Source organism: Drosophila innubila, assembly GCF_004354385.1.
Source record: "Drosophila innubila isolate TH190305 chromosome 3R unlocalized genomic scaffold, UK_Dinn_1.0 2_E_3R, whole genome shotgun sequence".
NCBI classification, from domain to species: Eukaryota; Metazoa; Arthropoda; class Insecta; order Diptera; family Drosophilidae; genus Drosophila; species Drosophila innubila.
In genome coordinates, this window is record NW_022995380.1 from 16063510 (window position 1) to 16069548 (window position 6039).

At 34.3% G+C, this 6039-nt stretch overlaps 1 long non-coding RNA gene across 1 annotated transcript; it reads right to left on the reverse strand.

The window, feature by feature from the left end:
* Window positions 1-484: 484 nt before the first annotated feature.
* Window positions 485-763, reverse strand: LOC117789611. Its single transcript, XR_004617916.1, has 2 exons — window positions 621-763; window positions 485-562 (listed from the first exon to the last, which is right to left on the reverse strand). It is a non-coding gene; the product is annotated as an uncharacterized LOC117789611 (long non-coding RNA).
* Window positions 764-6039: the final 5276 nt, after the last annotated feature.

Genomic DNA, 6039 nt, shown 5'->3' on the forward strand with positions numbered 1-6039 from the left:
TGAAGTTCTCGACGCATTTTTTAGACCAAAAAACTTAGTTCTGAGACCAAAATCTTGATTTTAGAACATTATTTTTATCAGTGTAGTGTTTCGAGTGGCGCGATCTTCCTAATGCCGGATTCATGAAAAGTGGCATGTATGTTGTGTGTGTGAGAGACCGTCGAACTATTCATAGAATCACTGCCATTGGACCTTGCCATCGTTGCCAGCTCTTCCGGCAATTGATTAATTACAACAAGCGACGCACTTTTGACGCCTAAGTGGCAGGAACTTGGACGATCTGGTTGCACGTTGTACGTTGCATAAAGAACCTTAAACCTAAGCCCAACTTTAAAATTGTTTAATTTGCAACTGACAAGTAATAGTCCTAGTCTGGTGTGGAAATAAATAGGTTTCCACTCTTATTATACATTCCGTAAAAAATCTTAAAACACAATGAACTCAAAGATAAATACAGAAAATTATTTTAATATTAACAGTTTTCAGCGCTTAGATAACTTAATTTGTAATTTCAGACTCTTTAGTTTCCGAATTTGATGAACTGTTCTGCTGTCCCCGAATTCTGACATAAAGAAATTAGACATGATTAATAAATTTTTTTTTATTTTCAAACGACTTACCTTTCGAGAAAAGGCTTTAAGACCTCTTTTCTCAAGACAGTTAAAGCAAATAATAAGACACCTTGAAGAGCAAGAACGGGCTCAGCACAGTCTAAAGCTGCGTAATCAAAAATTCTCAATATTATTAAAATTTTAAATATTTCATCAAAAATAGAAAATGCTCCTGTAAATAAAAACAATCGAAAAAAAAATTGAAAACTGAAATAAATAACAGAAAACCATTGTAAGAATAACATTAGTTTAAGGCTCAATAATCTTACTCACTTTGTTTTATTTTTTATCTGATTCTGTGTTTTGGAATTACTCCATTCAATGCAAGCATTCCTGTTTTCCTTATAAATATGCCATCCGGTCATTATTGAAAGAGTTACATTAAATAATATCAATAGAATCACAGGTCCATGCAGGAATAAAATTGCCATCCAATCATATGCTACAGGTTAAAAATAGTTTTAGATTAATTTATTTAACAAAAATTTAATACTTATCGCACAATTTACCCAACAGCTTAAAATAACCGATTTTACTGACCAAACTTGATTATATTCATGTGTGTAAGTTAAATCAATCAGTATCATTAATATAATAAAGCCAACAGCCGTATTCCAGACAAACTTATTAAGTTTCCGAAAGTTTCCCTGCGATGTTGTTCCAAAGGTAATGAATGTTTTCCATATATTATAATTTATGACTAAGAGCCATAAATATGTGGTAACAATAAAATAATAACCGAAGAAACCTTATGAACACAAATAAAAAAATAAATATATATATATATATATATTAAGTAAAATCAAAACGAGCTATAACATACCTAGTAGACCACACAATAGTTGTGGGATAATTATTCCAAAACTCAAAGATAGTACATCTAAAGTTCGCAAAGAGAAGTGTACTGTCTTGCAGATAATGTAACAAGTACAGCATTTGTTGTGAATGGAGCCATACCGTGGCAAGTACGAGAATAAATAAACTCCAATGCTGAGTAGCATAAAGAATACAGATACACATCGAACTGCAATTTAAAAACATTTTAAATTTTATTTAACTAAAGTAAAAAATTAAATAAAATTCTTACTACAAACTTCAATAGCATTCTTAGGTGGTCCGCAGAAGTTAGGCTGTAATATATAATATTCATATTCTTTTGACTTGTAGAGTTTGATGCAGTAGTCTGATTTGGCTATTTTATATCCTGGGACAGAAATTAACAACTCTCCGTTCTAAATATTAAATAAATTTTTAATAGTAATATATATTACTCCGTAGTCAGTTTTCGTCAAACCTCTACAATCCAGTTATACTCTATAGATGCCTTATCAAAGTCATAAACGTAGGTGTCGCATGGTGTCTTAAATTCCTTTTCTATCACGAAATTCCCAAAGTAGTATATAGATGTACCGTTTTCAAGAAATTTTAAAAGTGCCTTTAAAACAGTTACGTTAACATTGCAAATATTTTTAGACAGAAGAAAAAACTTTTCTGGATTGAAGCATACATCCTCATAAGGAATATTATAATACTCTTTGTTATCGATCGTATCCACATAAATGCAATCGGTTGTATCCGCTGATAGTTCAGTCATGATAATACTGAGTATAATTACAGCAGAATTAAATCTTATCATTTTTCCGTACGATTATAAAATTTTATGTATAGAGCCTTGGATTTCTTCTCTTTAAAAATCAGTTAAATTTTGTTCTGAAGCTTAGTTCAATCGATTAGATGTGCTTTTCTCGGAATTGTAATGTAAACTAAACTAAACTAAACACAAGTGGAAGAGTTGTAACTATATGTTAAGAAAAGTTGAGTGGAATTAATAAGTATTTATCAATAGAGCAAATGCATTGCGAATAACAGGAAAACCACAAATAGCGTATGAAACTTTTTATGGTCGGTTAGAAAAGATTAGGAGAAGTTCAATGATTATGTTTCCGTTCAATAAATAAGTTTCAATGTGGTTTAAAAATAGTTCATTTAAAACATATAACCTCTTTGTGATTAGAGAGAAAACAGCGAACGTATAATAATACTAACATATAACACAAAAAACAATGAAAAGAGATTCACAAAATTGTTTGCTCGCTCGCAGCTTCTCCAGAATTTTCGGTTGCTCGTCATGTCCATCGAGTGATTTGATGAATTACTGTCATTAATCTATGACGTACGCAACTACCAAAGGAAATGCCATCATCATCAAAAGCAGCCCAGGCAGCAGCCGGGCTTGGGCTTGGGCTCGGGCTTGGGATCTGGCTCAGATCCGGATGCAGGCAGCAGTGGCCCGCAGGGAGTCAGAACCAGATCCAGGGTAACGGACAAGCAGTCGGGGTGGTGGGGTCACGGGGCATTGGGAAAACAATCGCAACAGCAGTAACAAATACACCCAATCCGAGCCCAATGTAGCATTTGGGAATTTCAGAAGGTTTCGCTTTCATTTTGCAACTTAAAGCTGTGGAGCTCTTCTGACTGCTGTCTGAAAAGAAAGTACATTTTAAAATATAGAAAAAATTTAAAAAATGAGGTTGAAACTATGGTAGATATGAATGGGAATTGTAAGTTAAATGTTATTAAATTAAATAGTTTTGGTAAAAGAATGTTTTGACAAGCCAGGTCAAACAAAGAGAAATATTTAATAAACTATTGACTTACTGGTGAATTTTAAACTAATAGTACTGAATTTATATTGGTTCGATAAAAATGTTGTCAAAATTAAACATATTCAATTTATTTTAAATTAATCTCCGTGAAGAGAATATAAATGATTTCTTCAACTGAATTGCGCCCGCGGCAGCAATTTGTTGTTGCAACTTTCCACCGGGGGGTGTGGTAGGAGTAGGAGCGTGCATGTTATGTATATACATATATTTTTACATTTCTACATAAATGCATTTCATGTTTACATTTTTCCAGTGACAAGTGTCTGAATCACACTGCAACGGGATGACATATTGAGGCAGGGGAAGACAGCGACACTCAGCCGACAATCGATTAATCAGCGAAAAATAATAAGAAACATCTTCTACCAGGCAACAGAGGCAACAGCACCAGGCAACAAGGCATCGGAAACTTGCTCCGACTGTGGCTCTGAGTATGAAAAGATGGAGAGGGAGATGCTGAACTGACTCTGCTCAAATGCGGAACTGACGCTGGGATAAAAATGAGCGACTTCAGCATTTTGGCAGTCAAATAAATACGAAACATCAGACGACAGACAGAATTTCATATGTTTAGACATACAACCAAATGACAAAATTCTATAACGAATAAAAATATATTGCGATCGCTTTCTCTGTTCTTTTTTATTTTCAAATGAGTTAACATGTATATTAAATATTTATATAATTAACACAAATTGATTAACTTTAGACATATATGTGTATGGAATAAGAACTTAAGTCTGCAATTGAGAATGCTCTATTAAGAGATACCACATAAGACTATTCCACTGCTCAATATAATGGTGCTCAAGATGATTTCTCTCGTAAAGGGTATTCAAAGAAATGTGTCCAAAAACGATTCAAATCGTCCCTCAGAATAAAGACAACAATGAAATGTCAAAGCCAAATGACTGACCAAACTCATTACAACGAAACTTCAAATTGCCCAAATTAATCTAATTTTCAGTTTATTGTTGTTAGTATTGTTGCTGTTATTGTTGTTTGTTGCCTGTTCTTCTTTGTTTTGTTTTGTTTTTCAATGTCAATGAGTTGAGCGCGTCGTCAGTTGTTTCAATCAAATCATTACTTTATTCGATGTTCCACGTTGTTGTTTCTCACACAATTCTCACATAATAGAGATTTGTGTATGTCATTTGTTAGCCTTTTCCTTTCAAATGAAAACGTTAGAAAAGCTTCAACATTAGGCTATCAGGTAAAGCTTACTTTGGTATGGATCATCATAATTAATAATTTGAATAAAGCAGGCTAAACTTGGCTTTAAGATTAGACAAAATAATAGATAGACTTAGTGAGTTAGCTAGAGAAAAGAGTGTAGGAATAAATACTTTTTCTGCTCTTCGTTATCTTTAAAATATATAAGAATATAATTATTTTAGACAAATATAATAGCCTTGAAATTAATTGTCTAAGTAAAGTTAATTAAAGTTTATAGTATTTTATATCTTGTCTCCCTTCTATTGGATTTCTTATAACAAAATCAAAATGGTCGAGTTGTACAGATGGCGCGCCATTGCCATAAATGTCAGGGGAGCAAATGGCAAAACACAGCCAGAGAGTTTTTTGACTGTCTTTGATCTCAGAAACAGAATCTGCACACATTGAATGCTTGTGTATGCATGTATCTGCTTCTGTATCTGTATCTATATCTCAACTTGTATCTGTGTCTGCGTCTGTGCTGTTTGCGTTGCATTCAACATGGGGAGCAGTTTGAAATGAATTTTTATACGCCTTTGGCTGGAGCATATGGTGCGGTTGCAACCTCGTTGCTGCACCTCGTTCCCCGCGGTGATCTTCCACCCATGACGTTTCATTTTATTTTTATTTTGGCATCACGTGCGCCTGCTGCTGTTATATTTGACATATTGCCGACATTGATAGCATGAGACGTTGCAATGAAATTTGTTGTGCTCGTCAACAAGAGTCGCGGCCATCACTCAAAAGCCCAGCCACGTTGCACATTCATTGGCTGGCAGGCTTCTTGGTTGCATGTGTGTTGCATGCTCTAAGATTATATTCAAATGTTGCCACCCCAAAGTACGACCCTCGCATTCTCCGATTCCGCTGATTATCATGAGAAGCTAAGTGATCACGCCAACATTTATTGTATCCTAAGGCCTGGTAATTGGGATCTAAGTTAAACTGTGAATAGATGTTAAACTCATTTATCTTGTCACGCTATAAGATCTGACTTCTAACAAGATGTAATTATAGGAATTGAGATATTTTCATGTATTCATAATCATATTTCGACGATTAACTTGATTAAAATCATAAGGAATAATTTGATACAAAAAATAATGTTTGAATTTTCTCTTCTCAGCTACTACATTTAAATGTTTACTATTTGATTTGCAAAAGTTATCCAAAATTACAAGTATTTGGCTAAAATGGAGTCGGCATTTTCACTTTTCGATTACACAAATAACTGAGTAATTTCCTCATTGAGTCAGCCACGCATAAAATGCCATTTTTCACTTTCCCTTTCTACACAGCGGCAAACTTCAATCCACAGAGAAAGGGAGAGAGTAAGAGAGAGGGGGAGGTGGTGGCTCATTGAGCACTAATTACAAAGCAACATCAAAATAATTATGGCCACTTCGGACATAATAACTAAAGAATTTATACCTGCCAGTAGCCGGTAGTTTGAAGAGAGATTTGCTGAAATCGCTTTCACATTAAAAACACTCACACACCAAAACATCTCACCCACCACCAGGAGCACCACTGACCTGTCCGGACAC